The 24,328-nt window shown below is 44.5% G+C and overlaps 1 pseudogene; it reads left to right on the top strand.

Moving 5' to 3' along the window:
* Window positions 1-8,873: 8,873 nt before the first annotated feature.
* The window catches only part of LOC144769647 (IgGFc-binding protein-like), a 1,000,379-nt pseudogene continuing 984,924 nt past the window's right edge, over window positions 8,874-24,328 (top strand).

The following is a 24,328-nucleotide window of genomic DNA, read 5'->3' as shown; positions in this document are numbered from 1 at the left end:
GCAGCTTGTCATGTGCACTTCTGACTTGGTCATTTATCATTGCCTGGCAGTTACAGCCAAAGTACAAACATTTCAAATTCACTTAAAGGCCAACTGCCTGAGGACCTTCTGCAGGTTTGCTTCTATTGAGTGCCACAAAATGGAACCTGAATAAAATGGATTTCACTCTCACTTTGGGGTTGATTTATATTTTGTCAGAAAGAGGTATTGCAGACAGGGTGATGGAGTAATTCACTCTGTCGCCTTGACTGTACTTGGGCTTACAAAATTATGAATTGAGTACCAAGCTGGTGGTCATTACTTAAAGTAGTGGCAGGAGTTATTGTCCTAGCAGTTCCTGTCAATGTTTTTTGCATTTTGGTGCTGGGCTCCATCAATATGACAAAGCCCTAGATCAAACTAATTTACTTTTTATTTACAAGAAGAAAATCTTAAAATCTCATTTCCCATAGAGAGGAGAGCGTTCTCTAGGGCATACTTACAAGGGAATGCCAGAGCATGGCGTTAAGCACAAAATTAACTCCACACTCTGCCATTTCGAAAACGTATCCTTGCATTTTCCTTAACGCTGGTGCTAAATGAAACTGCTTTGCATCAATGCAGGCACCCTTGCACCAAATGCAAGGGTGCCTGTGTTGGAGGAATGTTTGTTTATGTGCAGGAAGTTATCCCTTTCTGCACATAAACAATCACAAATGCTTATTTGAAATTTTTATGTGTGCTGCATTGTACAGCACACATAGAAGTTGAAAATCGTCATTTTTTAAGGTTTGTTAATGTGTAGGAAGGGACACTTTCCTGCACATAAACAATCATTCATGAGGTGTTGCTGTTTCTATGTTGCTGCACAATGCAGCACACATAGAAACAGCAAAAACAAGAAGAAGAAAAAGCATTTCTCCTCTTTTCGCTATGTGAAGACCAGGTTTTCCCTAGTTGTAATTTTGGCACTGCCTCATTTTTACACCACCCTTTTAAATAGGGGGCAGCAACAAAATCAATGGGTGCTGCGGTGGAATGCCCACCTCAACACCCATTTTTCACTCCTTTCACGTAAAGTATAGAGTGAAAGGGTGCCTTATTTACAAGGTGGCGTTTGTGGCTTAACACTGCCTTGTAAATAAGGCAAAGCCACTATCGCCATAGTAATGCTGATAAAAGTGGCGTTCCTGTGGCGATAGGGGCTTTTGAATATGCCCCTCTGTTTTTTTACTGCCCCTCCTCCGTACAATTTGCACCTGAATGTCCATCCATCCAATTTGGGAAGACAAACATATAGCCAATTCTTTGAAAGTTATTAATCAGTCAAAATAGTTTGTCCATGGAGAGGCGGAGAAGTATTGCTGTGGTCAAACTATGGTCCTTCCGCTTTTACATTTGGCTGGTGAACCATAAATTTGACGATAACTACACTCCGTTGCCCTAGATTGCCAGGATGTTATTTGTGCCATGAGCTTGATGGGATGCCATTTGTACCATGCCGTATAACACAAGTGGGTTTATTTCTACTCTTCTGTTTGCGTTTGTTGGTACTGATGGCACGTGGAACTACCAGCTCAATTTACCATACTCACCTGGGCCAATAAACATTCACACTTTGAACTAGTAATCCTGCTTTTACTGACAGCCCATCAGTTCCTTTATTCCTTTTAGGACGTATACCTGTACACCATGACTTACCAATCATTGTCCCCTATGCTATAAGTCCTAGGGATCGAAAAGGGAGTTAGCATAATAAGTAGTATTTAACAATTTATCTTTCCTGAAATATTCACAGACTGGGGAGAAGTTTTAAACACTTTATCTATGCAAGTTTTGTTGAGTCAGTGTCCATAATGCAGTGACTATCAATTTTACAAGTAAGAATATGATTAATAAAGTTTGCAAGAAATCACAGTAACACCTTTAGACATTGGAAGGGTGAGAAAAGGAAATAGCACAAGGACATACCACACACATTATATTTACCTCGAATAGAGTGAGGACCAACCCTGGCCACGGGCTGGGGCAAAGATAGGGCTCCTGACTAATCAGGTGCCAACGGGACAGGACAGGTGCAGATCCGGACAGGTGACCTCAGCTAAGTGCAACGCCAGTGTTACACCCCTCTCTATGCCAAATTCTGATACCCAGATTGGAAAATCGATAATTCTCCCTAAGCAACACCCCAAATTTTCTGACAGAATGCTCCGCCAGCACCTCTGCTCTCAATCTCCTATAGCATGCGTTGGGTCAGTGACATGTCAGATAATCGGACAAGTCGGACAATTTTCTCTAACTAAACCTCCCTTAGCTATACCATTACCAGGGCAATATATCACCCCTAAATGTTGCAAATCTATGTGTTCCCCTTCAGTGATTGGTCAGAAAGACGAGGAGAGATCATCACACCATACTAAGATGAGTTAATTTCTCATTGAATTATATTGATCAAGTTCCCGCCCACAATTTATTTCCCATGAGTTTTATTCCACCCAGCAATATTATTTCATTTTAATATACAATGTTTAACAAATTTGCAAGTTGTCTTCCTTTTCCCAGGTCAGGGGGTGAGGTTCCCAGGCGCATCGTGGGTAAGACAGTCTTTGGCAAGGTTTCAATACCAGTGCTCGAGATCTCTCAGTGCTCCCGGCAAATGCGCAGAGTAAACTCAATATGGCGATTCAAGTCAACCTTCAGGCCCAAATACAAGCTAATAACAAAGACCAAAAGAGCCACATTAGAATACAAAAAAAAATGAATGCACTGTATACCATTTATCTCTACTCTAACACCATTTATTTATTTATACTATAGCATTAATAGTTAAGCAGAAAAAACACAGTTTAGTACAAGCAGCAGCAGATGCTTAAATGTGTGAGACATGAAGCGCCCATCTTGGGACTAGTGCGCAGAAGCAAGAATTTCCCACCAAAAGCGAAAGACGTCACACCACATAGATGTGGCAGACGCATGCGCAGAATAGTTCCCGCTTTTGCAGTGGCCATTTTAGGACACTGGAGTTATTGTTAGAAAAAGCACATAGGAAAGCTTCCCCTAGATACTAAATATGTCATGTAACATGTTGATTAATTAATTATACTTTATTTTTAGAGGGCTGAGTCCAAGCAACTTTGTGTACATATGAAACCTTGCTCCATCAGTACCCCTTGGCTTTAGCCATTTCTGGTAGCCCATGATTTGGCAAACATAGATACCTCTTTAGAAGAATGTGTTTCTTTGCTTTCCTGTGTTACTTTAACTACTCTATCATGGTAAAGTTGTTTGTCTGTTTCTTTGCAATCTTTCATTGCTTTCAGTTTGGGTAATGAAAGTTGATCACGTGGGTTTTTTCGTATGTTTTGACTTTCTTATTGATTACGCTGTGAGATTTCACATCTGAGGTTAGGCACTATCCATATTCATTTTAATTAACTGTTTTCCTTAAAGTGCTTGCCTGGATGAAGGTCCTCCCACTTTTAAAGGAATTTCCAGGATTACATATTGTCTACATCCCTGGAGGTCCAATGTTAATTTCAATAATTAATTCACCAAAGTAAGGTTTTTTGTAAATCCTTATGTACAGAGGGTTTCCCTGGTATAGACGTGCTTATGTTTAACATAACCCTTTTTGCATACATTTTAAATATTATTCCATTCTCTAATTTACCTGATTGGCATGTAAATACAAATTTCATTGAATTAAATAATCTACTACTTCAATGTTATGACTTGCTTATGCAATCATATTCAATAGTTCAGGTACCACACATTAAAATAAAATTTCAGTTATTCGCACTGTGTAGAAAAACTACATTTTATTCCTTTGTTTGAAGGGCCATACTGCGCAGAGAATAAACAAACAATTCTCTTTACCCTGCCCTGTACAACTAACAATTGCCAACAATAGGCCTTCAAGAATTGTCTTTGATTTTGTGATATTGTGCTTTGAGACATATTTAGACTTTTCATGTGGTAGCACCTTTAAGGTGTTCGTGTTTCTGTGTTATCTTCTGGTAGACTTTTTGCAGGGTCACCCCAGATTTTTGATTTCCTTTAATGAACCAGTTTTTGCGGGTATTTACTTAGGAATCTGAGAACTTCACTCCGGCTAGACAGTGGTATAGCGCTTGTGCTCTCCTTTTTAAACATTGTAAATTGGTATACACCCAAGGGCACCCAAAATCCTTAACATGTCCCTGCCACCACAAAGTCTGTCAGACAACATTGCTCTGAAGTAAAATAGACAACATCATTCATTTATTATTTGGGCTATTTTTTTAAACATAAGCCCGACGTGTCCTTAATCCCAACTGCTTCAGGCAAGCAACTTATCGTACTACTAAGGAATTCTCAATAAGGTGTTCGTTCAATGCCCTCTCTGTGGACTTTGAACTTTGTCTTCAGGTCCATAACAGGTTGGTGGGCAATTATCCCATTATAATGCTGCTTAAAACGGTTGTTAATGATTTCTAGAGAAGATTTATTTCTTTTGTACCAGCTCTGAGCTAGGGAGTGTTCGAAAAATCTGACACTGTCTCCCTTACAGTACCTCTTTTGGCTGAAAACGTCTGCAGAATTTTCAGTTTGAGAGAAACTGCTATCAAAACTCTTTTACGAGGATGCCTACGCCAGCGCATGGCTGCAGTTTGTGCGCCAGCGCAGGGCGAAGCACAGAGATGCGTCATATTGTTTTAAATTTGTCGCATCCCTGTGCTTCGGAAGTGCTGCAGCGTGGCGCAGCCAAAGGGCTTGCGGTGCCACGCTGCGGCACTTCCTTGTAAATCTGCCCTTAGATGTGAAACACAACCTGAGGATGGCAGTAGCAAAAATCCATCCAGAGATTGACCGTCTGTGGCAAAAAACAGGCACACAACTGTCACATTTATGTTGGTGGTGTAATCAATCAATGTCATGTGTAAAACAATCAATAGTTTGGGGAACCCAATGTACCCTTGGAGGCTTGGGCAATAATCTAAATGGTAAAAGGAGCCTTCAAGGGATTTAATTCTCAATAATCTTACGTTATTCAAGGATAACATTTGACTGTCTTTAACCGAATTACCCACACGAAATTTACTTTGCTGTTACCCTGTTTATATATTGTCATATCCTATGTGCAGTTCAAGCATGTGACATACCTAAAGATATGAGTTCTTATGAATAAGTTTCCTTCAGATTTCAGTTGGATTGCTTCCACATGAGGTCTATTTTGAATTTTGATTTTTGTGCATAATATTTTGACCTTACAAATGATTGGTCTTTAGCGGCTTTATGCTATTAGTGAGAGCCACATTAGTTAGCTGCTGAGCACGCCAATTCAGAGGTCATGTAATATATGACTATCATTGTAAGATTCTATATTATGCATTCTTTTCACAGATCTGAGATATAAATACAGCAGTTTGCGGCCATTCATCTGTAGTCACACAGACTTTGGCTCAATAACCAAACAAAGGAAATTAATGTTCCTACTTTACAGGTATGTCCTTGTTATGGCATGAAGGTGAACCATTCTGAATAGTTTAACAACATATTCTTGGTGTTCTCTTTTTGGATAGTGTTTCATCCTCAGGAGCAACCCCTAAACCAGTATATGGTAGTGGGCAAGTTGTTCTCGAATAAGTAAGCGACACATTTATTACTATGTCAGCACAAATAGGCGAAGGTGGTGGCAACTTTTGAATGATTTATTAAGGTGGCGCACGAATTGGATATCTGCACTTTGTGACACATTAGTCACATCTTTGCTAGACACACGGTTTCTTAGTTCTTTTGAATTTTGCTTTTACCAATGCAAATTTGTTTACAACCTAAGGTAACATTTTGTATTATGTTTATATAGGAGTATCTTCTCAACCATAATTGTGTTCGTCTTGAAGATGGTCTGATGGACTACAGCCAAACAGACCGAAACGTCGACCTTATCTTCTATTTCTAAGAAAATCTTTCATTCTGTAGCAATATGTAGTCTCATTAGGAGATTCCTTGCCTCTGATTTATTAGGAATAGTCGTTTAGTCAAGTACTGTTAGGCCAATTTGATTCCGCTTCTTTACTTGATTTTGTGCTGATTGATTTTATTTATTTGTATTCCATTTGTAAACAAAATATAGAAATAAAGATATATTTTTTAAATTACTAGGTTCTTCTGTGTGTTCTATGTTAAGATATTTCCTTTTTCTTGATGTCTAATGACACTTTGGTGTTTGTTCCGGTAAGACTAACTCCCTGATTTATCCTTGAATAACGTAAGATTATTGAGAATTAAATCCCTTGAAGGCTCCTTTTACCATTTATGTGGAAAACAAAGCATCCTAGTAAAAACAATTTGCACACATTTGATCTAGGAAAATGGTAGAGCTATGTAATAATCTGTCATTTCAGCACACCCACTCACAAACCTGCACTTAACTAAACACTCTTATTATGTTGGACATTATATGACCCCGGATATGCGCGCAGCGGTCAATTATGTACTGTACCAGATTCCAGAAATTTCAGTCAGGTGTTGGGGGGCCCACCAGCTAAAAAAATTGAGCTGAGGGCTCAACCTACAAAAGTTTGAAGACCTCTGGTCTATAGTATATGGTACTACATGTAACCCAGGGCCTGTAAATTAAATGCTTCTAGTGGGCTGCAGCTCTGATTGTTCTACCCACTAAAGAGGCACTGTAAAACATGTCTCAGAACACAACCAAGAGCACAGAATATAGTTAAGACCCCAAACCAAGCCTACGGTGTTCTATCTGTATCAGTGATGGATTCAACTCTGATAACAGCGATCCTGTTATTTCAGCACCAGAACCAAACTTTGACTGCAGTAACTTATCTGTTTCAGGGCTGGAATCAAACTCAGTAATCTCCTGCAGTTCCACTACTGAAATCAAACCTTAACCGTCTTACAAATGACTTCAGTATTCCCGTACACCATATTTTACCTGTAATATTCCTTCTAATGCTGTACTTGAAGAGGAAAGAATCGTAACTGAGCTTGTCTCTATGAACCCCATCGCACATTCTAATATACATCTGGCCGACCTCATTATGCATGACCACAAGTCCCTGTTTTGAAAGTACAAGATGACACATCAGTCCCAGTTCCTGACATTGGTGGTCCTTGTGCACACATGTGTGGTGAAACAATTATGTGGAAGCGTCATCAGGAATGCATACGCTTATGAAATGGCAGTAAAGCGGCTGCATCACTTGCCTTATCACATATTTTTTTATTTTTTTTTATTTTTTCAATGCTGCTCATCATCACTAGAAATGCTTATTATTTCTGCTCCGCAAATCCAAAAGCAATGTCAAAAATTCCGAAATGCATTTGCAATGCTTGTTTTAACTGTAAGAAACGAATGGATAAATGCTTTCGATTGATTTAATTTTCAGCTAGTGCAGCTGAGTCCGACATATTTCTGCGTTATCAAGCAATGCAAAGTCAACTATTCTGAGTTAGGTGTCCAAAAGGGTGTTTCCAGAGCTTGTATGAACTTGACAATTAAATAAAACGGAAACTGAAAACTGGGATTCCTCCTGTAGAAGATGGCGGTGCTGCCTTCTCCGATAAGACTGGAATCTTTTCTCCCCACCTAAATCACAGCAGGTTAGATGTATTAAGTAGGATTTTTGCACCAGTCAGAAACGTGGCATTACCAGTATTTGGTTTGCTGCAAACACGGATGATAATGGCAGAAAGTGACTGTTGTGCATTGAAGTGAGGTCTACCATTCTTATAGCTGCTAACTGTATCCAGGTCAAGAGGGCGACTTTCAGCCAGTCTTGCTCCTCCGCCAACTGAACTAGTCCTGCTGCAGCTTCTAATTAGTATAAATCTTTATTCGGTAAAATTGATCACCATAAAAGACAACAATATACATTTTAAAATACATTCCATCAAATTATACTAGCAACAACAAGGGTTGACCATACTTAAAATACGACTGAGCACTGTCATAATTAATAAAACCACGGACAAAAAAAAATACTCCAGGCACTCAGAATTAGCAGCTTCAAACAACTCCACTCTGGGTAGGTAGAGGCCTTGCAATCATTCCCAGAGATCTTGATCTAATAATCCAGGCACTACCTAAAAACTTTGCCACCCCGCATATCAATGGGGTAGATGATAGATCCGATGTAATCACTCGTAAGGCCGAGCGATGGCACCTCATCCCCAAACCTTTACATACTGGTTTCAACCAGTTTTTCCGCGCCACTTTATACGCGGGGCAGGCAAAAAGAAGATGGGCCACGGACTCTTTAGGGGCCGCACAGCCAGGACAAGATCGCAAGGGGCCGCCCTGGTTGGACCATTTTGAAGTAAATTCGCGTACCGGGAGGGTACCGTACCTTAATTTTAAAAAGAGGGCCCTGTCTAGAGGCTTGGTTATCAAGTCAAGGAAGGGTTCAAGTTTCCTTACACACTTACACTCCAGAAAAGACTCTGTAAGTGAACCCCCTGTTATACCACGTGATGCTTCAGCCTGAACCCAATCCCAATATAATTTCTTGATCACCATTTTGGGCGGGGGCGCTTGAGACTCCCAAATATCTCTCAAACCCAATTGGGAGACCAATAGCCTCAAATTTTTCAACCAGCCAATTTTACACCCAGAGTCGAGTAAAATTAGCTCGTCCAGTACTTCAGCATATTTGGCCAACTCCTTAGTCCTTCTCAGGCGGACCCAAAAAAGCAATGGTCGCAGCCTCACTATATCCTTTAGGGCACGTCTACCAAGGTCTAACCGCAAGGGGATAAGCGGGGTGGAAACAGGGAGTGCCACCACATCTCTCAAAAACTTATTTTCTGCTAAGGTTAGCTCATTTACATTGTCGAACCCCCATAATTCGGAGCCGTACAATGCAGCCGGGAGTATCTGGCCATCGTAGATGGCCATTACCGGGGACACTGGTTTACTAATTGATGCCCGGTACTCTCGTAAGATCACCCCCGACACTCTTTTGTGGCCCAATAGCATTTTCGCTAAGTGATCCTTCCAGGTCATTCGGCTATTTATCCGGACCCCTAAATAGTCGAATGCCTCGACCAACTCCAAGGGAGTCCCATTAAGCAGAAAATTGTTTTTAAAATTTTTGGCGGGTGAAAAGGCCATCAATTTGGTTTTGGTGGTGTTGATGGTTAGGCCTCTCTCTGTACAAAAGGAGGAGAAACGCTGCAGGAGTTTGTGCAGGCCTATCGGGGATTTAGCTATCAGTAAGGTATCATCAGCAAAGAGCAGGGTCTGAATCTTTTCCCCCGCCAGGGGATAAGCGGGGCCTACAAGGCAGTATGCTTTTGACTATTGGTTATAAGACCAGGACTGACAGAGTCACTCAGGTTTCAGCTGGGCATTGCAAACCTTTGCCATCATATGGCAGGATATTAGCAGTGGTGCAATGAGTTTTTAGATAATTGGCAGTGCATAGGGTGACGGTTAAATGAGCCCATCTGGCCAAATACATGTCTGCAGATCATTGGTTATTTCCCTGGCAATGGCTTTATCTTGACTCTGTTTTTTCTGTTCAACAGGTCCCTGTTCAACGGGCCCTCTGGGGAGAAACTTCGTCACTGTATTCATGGAGAATGGCAAGGGGAGTTCTAATAATCAAGAATTAAGCCTGCTCATCCAGAGCTACTCTGCCTCGACTGAGATTACCGTGACAGTCCAGAAGACGAGCTACAGCAAAGTTGACACATTGAATAAGGGGAGTATTCAGTCCGTGCTCATTCCAAATGAGGCGGCAGTCTCTGGGACAGGCATATTCTCCAAAGTAACCACGATCAGGGCAAACAAAGACATCGCTGTTGTTTCACTCAACTCTAAGCAGTTCTCCTCTGACACTTCCGTTGTGTACCCAGTAGAAGATTGGGGCACAGAGTACTATATTGTGACGCCACCGAATGGACCATCAGGAGGCCTGAAAGAGTTCTGTGTCATCACCAACGAAGAAACCAACACCATCAACATGTACCTGAAAGGTGCAGTCACATACCAGGGCGTGCCCTACAAGAAAGGAAGCACCCTGACAGTGACGCTCACGCCACTGCAGGCCGTCCAGATCCAGAGCACGGATGACCTGTCCGGCACCAGGATCGTGTCCTCAAAACCTTCAGGTGTGCTGACCGGACACTCGCTTGCAGGTGAAAAGAGCGCAGTTGCGCACGTTTATGAGCAGCTGCGGCCCACCAGCAGCTGGGGTAACATGTTTATTGTGCCCGCAGTCCTCTTCCAGCCTTTATGTGACCTTGTCTTCATCGCAGCTTACAAAAACACACGAGTGAACACCCGAGAATTAATTATTGAAAAAAAATTCGACCTGGTTGCTGGGCAGGTGATCAAGCTTAAGGTAACAGCATTGAGCCCGCTCTACATCACAGCCACTGAAGGTGTCCAGGTCATTCTGTTCTTCTCCGGCTCCATCATAAACAATCCCTTCATGATAAACATACCAGATGTCGGCAGCTACTGCAAGTCCTACTACACATACGGACTGAACGAATTCGATAACTATGTCATACTGGTGACCCGCAAGTCAGCAACAAGGGGAATGATTTTAAACAAAGCGCCACTCCCCAGTGTGAAATGGTTTCCAATGTTGGGCACAGATTACTCTTGGGCTTACCTTCGTGTTAGCCAAAAATCTAGCTTGGACTTGATCGAAGGCACGTCTCCATTCGAGCTCCTTACTTTTGGAGTGGCGAAAAGGAACGGGTATGGATCGGCGGGTATCTGCATAGAAGGTATGTATGGCAGAGTGTTTTTTGCGCTATTTATCAAGCATGGTTGGGTATCTCAGGGACGGCCTACCTTAGTGCATGTCTGAGCAAATATCTGAGTGTGTCAAGGAGCGGCTACCTGAGTGTGTTCAGAAGTATGCACCTGAGATAATAGACATATCGGAGTGAAAATAAATGTGTATGTCTCAGCAAAAAATATGTATCAGGCTCCATGAGTTAAGCTAAGACAGCATAACCGTTGTTTAGGCATGTATGCTAGTGTGTACTTTCGAATCATAAAATATGTGAGTCATAATGACATAACTCACAATGATGGCGCCCCCTGCAGAATGTAATGAGGGGCCCCTGAGTTTCTCAGATATTCCCTGGCCTTGAGTTCAAAGGGAGCCCTCTGAATGTTTGGGGGCACAGGGGCTTGGGGGCTTATGGTAATCTCGGAGCCTTTCTGAAGAAACAAATCTTCTTTATTTAAGATAAAAAGTAAGATTGTGAAACGGGCTGTGCTCTATGTAAAATCCTCGGCAAGAATGCCCTCACATTCTAACATTCTAATTTATATACACATTCCATGTGATGTCAACCTATTCTAAACATGAATGGTCTATTCAACCAAGAATGCATGTTACTACACTCCCCTTTTCCTATTAAAAAATAAAAAACAAACTGAAATAAAACATTAAAAAAACTCAGGGATCTACGGATAATAGAAAATGTCCTAAGTAAACTATACATGATTATTTACATACAAAATCATGTAAAGCTTTCGGTGTAACAACACATCTTCCATACCTTGTGGAAACAGATATCACATTTTTTTATCTACAAGTTCTGAGTTGAATCACCTGACCAACCGATTCATACAAACCTTTAGAAACCGGGTCAATGTTTGAGTACTTAGACATAACTCCTTGTTCTGTCAAAACATCCAAACCAGAAACAACATGTGAAGAACCTGGTGTATCACCACATTCAGTCACCAATTCTGAACCACTGCTAGGATTTATCCACCAGTAATCATCACACAATCCCCTTCTTTTAGAAATGTTTTCAAGCAATAATTGTGGATGTCGGGCAACTGCAACCCGACTCATATGGTGAACACTGCCATCATCCAGCATTATAGTAATACACATGACTTTCGATACAGTTCTCGGTTCAGAAAAACGAGGTTGTACTTTTCCAACCTTCTTTGCACTTTTAATTCTCACCAATTGACCAATCTTTAAAGTTACATTCTTGGGTGCATGTTTAGTGTCTCAGTATACTTTGTTTTTGCTCTGAGAATTAGAAGTGCATTCTCTGACTTTCGTGCTATCCCAATCGTATTTCCTACTCCTGCCCAGCCAGCTAGGAATAATTTTACAGTATGGACATCTCCCTCTCATAAAACCAAAGAGACTTTAACCACAAGTGTCATGAACCGTTATCCTATATGACCATATAAGTTTATCCAATTCAACATCCCAATTCTTCCTTTCCTTTTAGCTATTTGTGATGCACCTTTAATAACTTTGTTGACTCTTTCCACTACAGAATTGCCCCATGGATGATAAAGAGCCGCACATTTTGTTTTATACCTGCAGCTTGTATGAACCTTTTCATATCTTCAGATTTGAATTGCACACCATTATCGGTTAAGGTAGAAGCAGGCAAACTTTCTCTAATAAAACATTAATTGAGAAAATGAATTACAGCAGGAGTATTAACGTGTTCTACGATCTTAGCTTCAATCCATCTTAAAAATAGATCGGCTAAAACTAAAATATATTTACATACACCATCCTGCCAGGTTATGGGTCCCATAATGTCCAAAGCCAAATCTTCCCAAAGTAATTTGGGACACCCTAAAGAAGACATAGGTTGGTTGAGTGTTTTCTGACTTTTGTTGGCACCTTCATAACTCAAACACTCACGTACTAATCTTTCAATCTGCAGAGCCACCTTCGGCCACCAATACAATGTTTTGATATTTCTTTTTGTTCTTGAAACTCCGGCATGGCCATTGTGTCCATTACGAATGACTTTCTGTCGAAATCCTTTGGGAGGAATGATCCTTTCACCCAGACACACAAACTCTCTGTCAATTCTTAATGTGTCTCTTACTTCCCAAAATGCTCTCATTTGGGGATCAGTTTTGCAATCTTTTGACCAACCGTTGGAAATTTTGTCTTTCACAACCTTAAGTAATTCATCATTTACAGCTTCCTGTTCCCATTCATCCAATATATAAACCACATGAATCAGAGAAAATTCCAGCGACACAAAAGTCATTCCATGAACTATGATCAATCTCTCTTAGTGGCAAAGACATTCTGCTCAGAAAATCAGCAATAACATTTTTTACTCCAGCTACATATTGCTCCTTGTAGACAAAATCTTGGAGCCTCATATATAACCTAGCTATCCTGGCTGAAGCCCTGTACAAATTTTCCGTAGTAAGCAGCTTTGACAAAGGTTTGTGATCTGAACGGAGAATAAACTCAGCCCCAAATAAACTTCCTGAAGTGCTCTATTGCCCATACACACGCCAAAGTCTCTTGTTCAATTACTGAATACTTCTCTTCACAAGGTGACAGGGACCGTGAAGCAAATGCAATCACGATCTCTACACCCTGTTCAGTAAGTTGTAAGAGAACGCCTCCAAGCCCTGTGCCACTTGCATCTGTGGTAACAAAGGTATCGGCACACGGGTCAAAACCTTGTAGTGTAGGCGCATTGACGATGGCATTTTTAATATCTTGAAATGAGCTTCGACAACCAGTACTCCACACAAATAGGTTTTTGTTTTTCATTAATTGACGCATTTCATAAGTTTTTTGTGAAAATGGATTAGGAAATTTTGAATAAAATTCAGCTAAACCCAGGAAGGACCTGAGTTCATCCTTGGACTTTTGCACAGGAGAATTAACAATGGCATTCACTAGCTTCGCTTTTGGTTTGATTCCTGTGTCACTGGCCTCCTGCCCTTAGTGCGTAACGTTTGTTTCAGCAAATTTACATTTGCTGACTTCCGCAATTAAACCATTGACCCCCAGAATCCTATGAACCTCCCTTAATGTGGAATCATGATGGGATCAACTCTTTCCCATGATTAAAATATCATCCTGAAAGAAGACAACCTCAGGAATATGAGCAAACAGATTAGACATTAACCTTTGTAATACTGCAGCCTCAGATGCGAATCCAAAAGGCATGTGTTTAAATCTAAAGCAGCCAAAGAGAGTGCAAAATGTGGTCAGATGTCTACTTTCAGGGTCCAATACCACTTGATGATACACAGACTATAGAACTAATATAGAACACCATTTGGATTTGCTTGTAAGGGACAACATCTCATCAATTCTTGGGAGATGAAATTGATCCACTAGGATGTTATTATTTAAACATCTCAGATAAACACATAAACAGGCTTTTTCATTGGGCTTACGAGCCACGACCAATGGAGAAACGCAATCTGCAGCTTCAGCTTCAATTACATCACTTTCAAGTATTCTGTCTAATTCAAGCTTGACTTCATTTCTAACAATGAAGGGTATGTTGCGAGCCTTATGTATTTTTGGAATAGCATCTTTTTTTAAAAGAATTTTATGAGTGAAGCCTTTAAGCTCGTCCATTTGACCAGAAAAGACATTTGAAAATTCCTCTAGAACCCATATTTTTGTGTTTTCACTATCACATGAAATAAGAACTTGCTCCTTGCTATTTGGGTCAAGGATGATGTTCAGATTCTTCTGGTCCTTACAACCCAGGACTGATGGTCCGTCTTTAGAAACATATAATATACCTGTAGCGTGTCTACATTTGAATCGAAATTCTAATACTCTGAAACCTAGGATATCATTCCTCTCTCCTGTGTAGCTTTCCGGTGCAATGTCACTAAGTTCCAACCCAATACCAATATAGAAAATAAACAATTCCTCCCAAACATGTTTGGGAATAATAATATACAGAGACCCTGAATCAGCAGCCAACTGAATGATGACCCCACCTAAAGAGATTCGGCAAATGGGTTTAGTGGAGCAAGAATCCGAAATATTAAGTACAACTTTTTTTTTACATTACAATGTGTTTGTACCACTTCATCTCCAGATGAAGAGTAACTGTATTGTTCGGTATCTTGAACACAAGCCACTTTACTGTTATATTTTTTGTAGGTTTTCCTTCTGCACGCCTTGGCAAAGTGACCCACAATGCCACACTCAAGACATTTTGCATATCTCGCAGGACATCTGTCAAAATTAGCAGAATGACAAAATTAGCAGACTGCCACATCTCTAACATAACAACTTTCCCATTTTTTTAAGGTTCAAACTTCTCTTTTTTTCTTCCTTCTACCTTAATATCTCTGTAACTTTTGTGACTCACTTTTCCTTCAGAAATCTTATTAACAACTTCAACCTCTTTTTTATCATGAGATAAAGTAGCTTTAGCGCACTGTTCTAACAATTCAGCTTTTTTAACCATAGCAATGAAATCTTTAAGATTACTTTCACCTTCTACCCATAACTTATCCTGCAAGGTCTTATTTTTTGTGTACATGACAACTTGGTCCCTGAACAATTCATCATGTAGCTGTGCGAATTTACACTTGCTAGCAATTCTTTTTAAAAGCTGACACCTATTCCTCTATGCTCTTGTGTTTCTCCTGTTTCCTCTGAAAAAAACTATGTCTTGTTACCGCTATGTATACTGTGGGAGAAAAATGATCATTCAAATCTAAAATCGCAGCTTCAAATACATCAAAGTCTCCCCCAGCCCTTTCATGCTTTTGAAGCTCATTGTAAACCCGCAAACCTTCAGGACCTAGACAGTACATGAGCACTCTTTTTTTTCTTTCTGGTGAAAAAGTTCAGCTAGAATCCTCCATGTTAGCAATATAATTTTAAAAGTTCTCCTTCCGGTCTAGCCACACCACTGGTGGTTCTCCTGGTAATGCTAAAAATTCTCTCGGGGTATTGATGTGCATAGAAGACACACAGCAACCACAAAGTCACCAGACATTGTACTAGTGCCCGTTGTCGTAGACATGACTTGTATATAAAATATTAAGAGAGTAGATACTTCTTACTGGAAAATTGACGAATACCTTTTGTCTGTTAAAATGTACATATAATTCAACTGTTGGCTGAGAAAATAACACAACTCTGCTGAAAGCTTTGTTAACTACCCTTGTGACCGCAAACAGTTATTAAATACGATGGAAAAGAAAATACCCTTCTTCTTAAAGCACGGACGCTCCCCGCAAAACTGGTGAAAATGCCGGTCCAGAATGAAATTACTTGCTGATGCACTGTTGCTAAGGTAACTAGTGTTTCGAAAATGGCCGCTGTGTGTGACCTTGATGCACAATTACGCCATCTGACCTTGCGTGATTGCCGTCAGAGAGCAGGCGTCATCATCATCACACACCTCTCGGGACCATGACGATCGGACGAAAGAAGGAGCCAAATGCGGGGTTTGAACGAAAGAAAGAATGGCGGATCGCCCAGCCTGCGGGATTTGAAATCACATCCGTTGCCCAACAGTAAGTAAAATCAGTAGCGCAGCACTTACTAGTAATGCCATTTGAAGTAGAACAAAAATCCTTGTACGTCATGAATACCGCTCACTTAATCTTGTAGTTTCGCACGAAATCGCCTCCATCCCTTCTAAGGTTGATGAACTGCTGTACAGGCGAGACTGGAAGAACCTACTGGCTCTCCAGATTTGGCTGAGCGCCCTGTTAATGGCCCTCAGTACTGACCTCTAGCACCTCCTCGTGGTCATGGAAGGACACCTCTCAGACCTTTATCTCTAACCTCACATCTTCAGCAGAGGTTCTTTGTCAATTTCAACCATTACACTGATTTGGACATTGTGGCAGGCTTGAAATTTGTATGAAAGTTTACCCCAATGAACTTTATATCCAAGTCTCTTAAACATTTGAGAACCATGACACACTTTTTAGACAGTGGCCGTGCATCCATTATGGTGCTGGGGCATTGCCCCACTAGCCGCCTGCACCCATTGCTCCCTCGGCATCTGTGAACTTAAATTAACTTAAGACACCGAGAGAGAACAGAACTGACAATCATGTCAGTCAGCATGAGGTCAGACCGCCCACCCCTACAGATTCCGAAGGGGGTGGGCGGTCTGGTGTCATGTTGACTGACATGCATGATGCATTGTCAGTCAGACCAGGCGCAGGCAGCCCCACAAGTGCGCATGACTGGTGAAGGTCGGCGAATTTTAACGCCGTGCCCAATAATGCGCGCTTGTGTCAGCTCTGTCTGGCGCAAGCCCATTAGGAGAGCGAGGGGTGATCAAAGACTTAACCTTCGTTTTCCTAGTGGTCAGGCGGGCGGCAAGTAACCCTGCTCTAAGCCAATCCCAGCGCCAGTATTGGCTGACGGGTTGCCACTCCAGTGAAGGCGCCAAGGGCCCAGGAGAGGCGGCACAGACCGGCGGTCAGGTATGTTTTCTTACTTTTTTCTTTTAATTCCCAGCACCCCCCTGCGCGTTCCCTACGCCCGCGAGTATTGCGATGCGAGCCGAGCCGTGACTCAATTTATCGTCGTGCATCTTGCCAATGATCTCTGTACAGGTACTTCTGTAATAATCCCTGACTGTCTAAACGTTTCAGTCAGCCTTTTCCTAGGGAAGAACAATCCTATTGTGACTCCAATGTGCTCCGTGTTCCTTAGCCGCCTCTCATTTGCACGCTACGGTTCTACTGCCGAAACAAAGGCTTTGATTCATAAGCAGCCCCTTGCCTCATAAATTACACCTGCGCCGCGGTGCCCTGGGCTCTCTTTGTTCTGCTAGCATTTACCTTGTATAAATGATTTGGGTTTACCTCCCAACATGCCGACTGTGCAATGTTTTTTTTTATAAGATGCTGTGTGACGGTGTATTGCTGAGAATAGTACTAATGAATTCCAAATGCTCGGGTAGAATGAGTATAGGGTCAGGGAATGGGTGACAAGCGCATAACTAAGAGCAGACAATTTATGACAATTTATGGGTGAAACCGACCCTCCTTGCAGCTGTTTTGTGCAGTGGAATTTCAACTGAGACATGGCAGAGTCACTCTTAAGGAGGAGACATTCATCACTGACATGTGAAGACATTAATACTTTCCCACAGCTCAAAACCTGGCCATCGTATACAGAGACTGCTTCCATTAGAGACTGACAGAGCAGAAATCAGATTAAAAAAAAGATTCAATACTGCTCTCTCAGTGGAAATGCATCCAACCCCCTCCCCCTGTCCATAGCCCTGTAATCCACCACCATGTCTGCACAGCTCCGTGAACCATCATAAATGGTCTCCATAGTGCCGTACGGTGCACCCCCTGTTTTCACACACCCATTTCACCTTCATATACTACTTGCACAGCCTTGAGGAGCTTGCTCAGCACTGCCTTCAAGCCCTGTGCACCATCATACCCTGCTTGCATAAACCTGTGCTCCATCAGACCCAGAATTTGTGCCGGTGCTTTCCCGTGCCTAGCGCTGGCACTTATTTCTCAGGGCCGGGTCTATGTCGTAAAATATTTCAAATTGAATGCCTTTTTGATGCATGCCTTGTTAAGAGGCACATTCCGCGTCCCTGGGTAGGGACTGCCCGAGTCCGAGAGCATACAGTGGAGCAGTGCCGGACCATGATCCTAAGGCTGATAACAATCATTCTTCTCCCCGGCTGTAATCACGTCCCTCCTGCCTTAAAAATGCAATGCAGCACAGCCTCCAGGGCAGATCAGCCTTGTTCTCAAACGGGCACCTTCCCCCACGCTCTAACTTCCACCGCCTTTTCTCTTCCTGCCCCTGCCATGGTTCTGACCTGAGGTCACTCGAATAGCAGCAAAAGGCGGCCATTTTCTTTATCAGCTGTTGTTTATTTCCTCTCCCACGCTCAATTCAATAAATATCAGTCAGTCTGTCATAGGACGGCTCCCCCAGGACTCACAGCAAGATCGGTGGTGAAGCGTGACCTCGAACAAACCTTTGGAGCAGCTGCCCTGAGGAAGGTGCCATCCAATCAGTGCACACCAACCCAGTGCCTAGGAAAGAAAGCAGGTGAGCTAAGGCAGTAATAATAAAAATAATTGATGTAGGAGTCACTTTAATCTGCTCCCTCTCAGTAAGAACTGCGGCGCAGCCATGCAGCAGTTCACACTCAGGGGAGAGGTCACATCACCTGCACACCATCTGCTCTGTGAGGTCGGGCTTAGGCCCTTATGCTAGTAATGACTGGACTACAGGACACACTGCATACATGGTGCAACAGGCCTAGAGCACGTGGGCTCAGCCTCTTTTATTGAAGCTGTGACACCTGACCAGTGACATCAGTGGTGGGTGGGTGTTCGGTGTAATTACAGGGTTAGCACTAGAATGCTAACTGACTCTGGGCACTACATCCCTCCCAAAATTGGTTAAAAATTAAACCAACCGGAAAAAGTCCAAAAACCTGTGGGGGAAAGAAAATACAGAAATGTAACATTGGACTAGTGTTTTTAAACAGGTCTCTTTGGCTGCTTGCAAGGCGCTGGCAGTATAGTCCTTGCATTCAGGACTAACAGTTCTCGGTGGCACGGTTCGCAGTTGTTCGGCGGGTTCATTCTTTGTCTGTGCTGTCTGTACGCTGTTCTCAGCCCTGCCTTTGCTTCGCTCTGTTGGTGATGAGAGATAGATGGATGACACGGGTGTTAACTGTCTTCTGGTTTTGTTTTCTCTTCTGGCTTCGTGATGTTTCCGGGCAGGCTTTAGTGTTGACTCTTGGCAGGTGAATAGACTAGGCGCCAACATCCCTCTCACTAGGATGCCCCTCTCGTCAGTATTCCTCTCTCACCAGATGTCCGGGAGGACCTCTTTGCCAGGTTTCCACTGGACTGGTGTTTTCGGTCGTGTTGCTCCACCATGGCCTTCGGGCAGTGAGCAGGGCGCTCCACGAGCCTCACCGTCGTGTCCTAGTTCCACCTGAAGGTCGAGCTGTCAACTCTTTTCATTGCTCGCGAGGCTTTCATCCCTGAGGGTCCTGCAGACGCGCTTCTGTAGATCTGTCTCCCGTGCAGGACTTGCTGCCACCAGAGTTCCTTGAGGCCTCTGCTTCTTAGGTTGCCACTGGTCGGTGTGGAGTGGTCAGTTCCTCAGCCGGATGTGTGAGCACTCTCGCCATCCAATCTTCCGCTCAACCTCAGAGGTAGATGTCGCGAACAGTCTAGCTTGCTCTCTTCTGCGTTCGCCATGTGGATGGATGGCTCGTAGGTAGATGTCTATGGTCGGCGCTGCCGGTGCTCTTCCCAGGTCTTGTCTTCTATTGCACTCAGGTGTTCCAGTGCCTGTCACCTTCTTTCTTTCCGCAGGGGCGGCTTTTTCTTGCAGCGGCAGCATGCCACTCTGACTTCTCCTTTCTTCTTTTCTTAGTGGCGGTGGCCACTCTGTTCTTTCTTCCTTCTTCTTGAAGTGGCAGGTGTGCCAGTCTGATTTCTCCTTCCTTCTTGTCTCGGTGGCGGTGTGCCACTCCGATCTTTCTTCCTTCTTCTTCTTCTCGCGACGTACCCTGGTCCACTCTTCTTCATCTTCTCTGGCCAGGCTTCCCCATGTAGCGCGCGCACTCCACACAGGTCTTCCTGGTCCTGTCCTAGTCCTAGGACACTGTCTTCTTGTCACTTAACTCCAAGGGTTAGCGTCGCGACCTTCACCTCTTCTTTCAGTCGCTTCCATTATTTGTGAAGTTGAAGTTTGTTGGTCCATGTTCGCGGACCGTGCCTTGGCTGAACTTTTAGGTGAAGTTTGTTAATCCATGTCCATGGACCGCGCCTTGGCTGAACTTCTTGGACCTCATGCTGGTCCCTTCTGCCGATGTCCGGCAGGTAGGCTTCATGGTGCTGAGCTTCTTGGACCTCGTGCTGGTCCCTTCTGCCGATGTCCGGCAGGTAGGCTTCGTGGTGCTAAGCTTCTTGGACCTTGTGCTGGTCCCTTCTTCCGATGTCCGGCAGGTAGGATTCGTGGTGCGACCATCTGGCTGGTCGACTTCTTGGTGCGGCCATCTGGCTGGCCGGCTTCATACTTGGTGACCAGGCTGAGTGGTCATGTTGCTCTTGTGTTGAGTCTTCACTGCTGCGGGTTGTCTGCACAACCATTTTCTTTTCATCGCAGTTGATTTGGTTTGGTGCGCATCTGGGAGCGCTCTTCGTGTCTTCTTTGTGACTTGCTGCTTTGGGCTAGTGCGGTCTGCATCCTGCGCATTTGCGTCATGCGTCTTCGCACTTCCTAGTGCCGGGTTTTGGAATTATCGTTGGTTCGTGTGGGGGTGTTCCTACTTTCGCCATACTGCTGCAGCGATGGCCTGTGGCCACCAGGCATCACTGTCTTCTCTTCTGGCATGGCGTAGATGCTTCTTGGGTGTTTGCTTCTGGAGGGTTGCGTCACCACTCCGTTGACCTTCTTCTGGTCTTGCTGCTTCTGTGCGTTGCTAGTTGCGATCCTTGGGAACTTCTTTGGGAGCACTTGCTGCGTGCTTTTGAGTGTCCTCTGAGGAGTTCTTGCACTCCTGTGTCTGGGTGTTCTTTGCGCTTCTGTTTCTTCGGATGCTTGCTGCACACATTTCTTCAGTGGCTTTCTCCGTTCCAGGTGCTGACGTGTACTTTCCGCGCCCAGGGTATACCTGCGCACTGTTCCTTTTGCATCTTGCTCTTGTTGCGTGATTCGTTGTAAACTTCCCTGGACGTGACGGTGGGCAAGTTGCTGCCCTTCGTAGTTTCTTTGCTGCAGTCCTCCTTTGTGCCTCTGACGCGTTCCTGCAACGTCTCTTGCGCTGCTGTGTGTCCACTTTTATTCTTTGGCAGTCTGGATCTGACTTTCTTTGTGACTCAATGTCCTTTGCCTTATTGCAGTGGTGCTCCTTGTTGTGCCTGTTAGGTAGGTTCTTTCTTTCCATTGGCAGGAGCTCTTGGTTCCTGTGAGACGGCGCTGCCTCACTCTGGCATCTTCGCGCACTGTCTGTGGTGTTGGCGTGTTGCTGTGTAGCGCCACCTTCTGGCTGCGTAGGGCTTTCGCTACTCTTCTACTTTCTGGGAATAATGACAGTCTGTATTGTCCCAGTGCACCTGCCGAGTTCCCATGGCCCTGTTTAGTGTCTCTTGGGTTACCTTGCGCTTGTCTGTGTTTTCCCCTGCTGCAGTACCAGGGATGGCCATTAGATGGCGGGGGAGCTCCTCGGCAGGCACCAGCAGTCTTTCCCTTCGTTTTTGTCTGGTGCTGGATTTCAGTGGCAGTTAGGAGAATGGGGCCCCGGGACCACGGTGAGTGCTTTCCTCTGGTTTTGTCTCTGACGCACTGTGTAAGTCTCTGGTTTGTGCACCCACACGGCTGGGGCGCTTCACCGCTATCACAATTTGCACTGCCTGTGGCGCTCCAATGGGCCAGAGAGGCTTCGCCTACGCTGCCGGCTTCACTTTACTGTCTGTTTCTCTTCGCAGGGGATGAGGGCTGGCTGCAATACACTCTGTAGGGGAGGGGGCTCGTGTTGACGCTTTCGCGGGTGCATATACGCCCGGCAGCTTTACATTCGCTGCGGGGCTTGTATTGGTGCCTCCTCTCGTTGCTCTCCCCGCCCGCAGCAGCCTCTCAGTTTACACTTTGCGCTGGGCGGGGGAGAGTCGGCGCTGGGTGCTGGAGATCACGTAGGGTGGCTACGGGGTAATGTTTACTTCTACTGCGGTTGTGCGCTCCACTGGATCTTGCGACACTGGGGCAGTCGCATTGACGCGGGTGGGCTCCGCTTTAATTACTTGTGTCCCACAGCTCCTCGCACGCTGCGGGCACTCCCATTAAGGTTTGCTCACCCCACCGCCGCACTTCACACACGCTGCGCGGCGGGGACGCTGCAGGCAGGCCGCGGGTGGGCTCCGCGAGCCTTGCTTTATTAAGGGAAAAAACTGGCGCCGCTTGCACTGGGGCACAGTTGATGTTTATCGTTCATAGCGGGTGGGCTCCTCTTGCAGGGACAGTGCCTGGCAGTTCTTCTCACACTGCGGGCACATTCACCCCGCCGCCGCCGCCTCGGGATCACATGCTGCGCGGTGGGGGAGTCAGTGTGGGCTTCGGCATGGTGCAGCGAGGTGGGCTCTCGCTAGCCTCATTGTGCTTGGGCTCACCTTCGGCCGACGGCCTTCCTCCTCCCCGCGGGTGGGCTCCGCTGAGGTCGCCTCACAGTTGGGGCTGTCGCTGCTGACGCGGGTGGGCTCCGGTCGGTCCGCACCTTCCTCTCGGGGCACCGCCACGGCAGGGTGGGTTATAGCAGGCCTGAGAGGTGCTGGCTGGGCTCCCGGTCACATTCTCATTCTTCTCCAGGCCCGGGGCTCGATGTGGGCCTCTCGGCGGCCGGCTACTTTTTCAGGGGGTGTGCCTTTCCTGCAGGCAGCTCTCTCTTCCCCTTTTTCCTGAAGTTTTCTTCTTAGCTGTGGCACTCTGGGCACAGCTCCGTCCTCGTCGCCATTGAGAGGTCGGGCTTTAGGCCCTCATGCTAGTAATGACTGGACTACAGGACACACTGCATACATGGTGCAACTGGCCCAGAGCACGTGGGCTCGGCCTCTTTTATTGAAGCTGTGTCACCTGACCATTGACATCAGTGGTGGGTGGGTGTTCTGTGTAATTACAGGGTTAGCACTAGAATGCTAACTGACTCTGGGCACTACATGCTCAAGTCTTATGCATTATTTAATGAATGCACCTTGTCGCCCCGCTCTGGTAGTTCCATCTGCAAGCAGGTAATGTCTCCGCTCCAGGTCTAGAGAGTGCACTCAAAGGCCGCCAAAGGTGCTCACTTTGTGCAGCCTGTCCTTCCTGACTACTTCTGCATTACTCCTGCTCAGATAAGGATGGATGAGTGAAAGAAGAATGCATGGCTCGTGTCGAGGGTAGACGTCATCTACCCACTATTTTCAGTGGGGGTTGATGCTGTCTACCCTGCCAAGAGGTTGGCCCCACAGAAATGTGCTGAACTAGTCATGTAATTTTCTGGACACCGGGACACATTCCGCAGCACCTGCAGGTTCTGCTTTTGTTCTCAGCAGCAAGGTGCAGGGGGGGAGAGGGTTTATCAGATTAAAGCTTCGCCCATAATAAAAGAAGAAGTTAAGGGGCCATCAGGTCTCTTTTTTCAGGAGTATCCTGGCTGGGTCACATTTTAACCCTTCCAGGTATTTAACAATTAAATGCTTTTGACTTTGTTCGGTCCCTGTTTAGATGAGATATGCATACACTCTGATAATGTCAGATGTGTTGTTCGCCCCAGTCTTTACACAAATAACAATTTAAATACCACTATTTTGTTTTATTTCTTTAAAGCGCTTTAGCAATACTCATTCCTCTGCAGGTTGTCAGAGTGCTTTATATCACAGGTACATTGACAATAAATCAGGTGTGTACATCAAAATAAAGAATGTGTTACATAAGTTAGTGAGGGTTATGAGGGGTAGGAGCCACATGCCCTGGCACCAGCGCTATAATTAAGGCAGACTGACTGGCCTACTGACATTCTGCACGTACAAGTAGTCTCTTCTTTAAGCAACACCCTTTTCAAGGTAACGTTTCCTACTTTACTTTATTTGTGTAGAGAG

This window comes from Lissotriton helveticus, chromosome 7 (assembly GCF_964261635.1).
Source record: "Lissotriton helveticus chromosome 7, aLisHel1.1, whole genome shotgun sequence".
Lineage (NCBI taxonomy): Eukaryota > Metazoa > Chordata > Amphibia > Caudata > Salamandridae > Lissotriton > Lissotriton helveticus.
Note: the sequence above shows the minus strand (reverse complement) of the source record. Positions and strands in the feature narration are given on the sequence as shown.